The sequence below is a fragment of the Mastomys coucha genome, unplaced genomic scaffold, assembly GCF_008632895.1.
Source record: "Mastomys coucha isolate ucsf_1 unplaced genomic scaffold, UCSF_Mcou_1 pScaffold22, whole genome shotgun sequence".
NCBI lineage: Eukaryota > Metazoa > Chordata > Mammalia > Rodentia > Muridae > Mastomys > Mastomys coucha.
In genome coordinates, this window is record NW_022196905.1 from 232,561,606 (window position 1) to 232,562,018 (window position 413).

The window sequence follows — 413 nt, forward strand, 5'->3', positions numbered from 1 at the left end:
ACCTTATAGCATTAGCTCTCTCTCCTTCTGCCTTTATAGGCGTTTTATGGCTCAAACTCAAGCTGTCAGCCTCACACGGCAAGCAGCACTGAGCCATCTTTCCAGTCTGAATTTTTAAAAATGAAGTCTTTACTACAAATATTAAATTACAAGGTATGGACTTAAAAGTCAGACAACACAGAATTAGGCATTAAAGATCTCTATCTCTCTGGAAATAGGGATTTTCTTTGAAGGAAACCATTTGTTGTTGATATTTTTTGTTCTGTTTTGTGGATTTTTTTTTCCAACTTGACACAAACTAGAGTTACCTGAGAAAAGAAACCTCAGTTAAGAAAATGCCTCCATAGCCGGGCGGTGGTAGCACACGCCTTTAATCCCAGCACTTGGGAGGCAGAGGCAGGCAGATTTCTGAG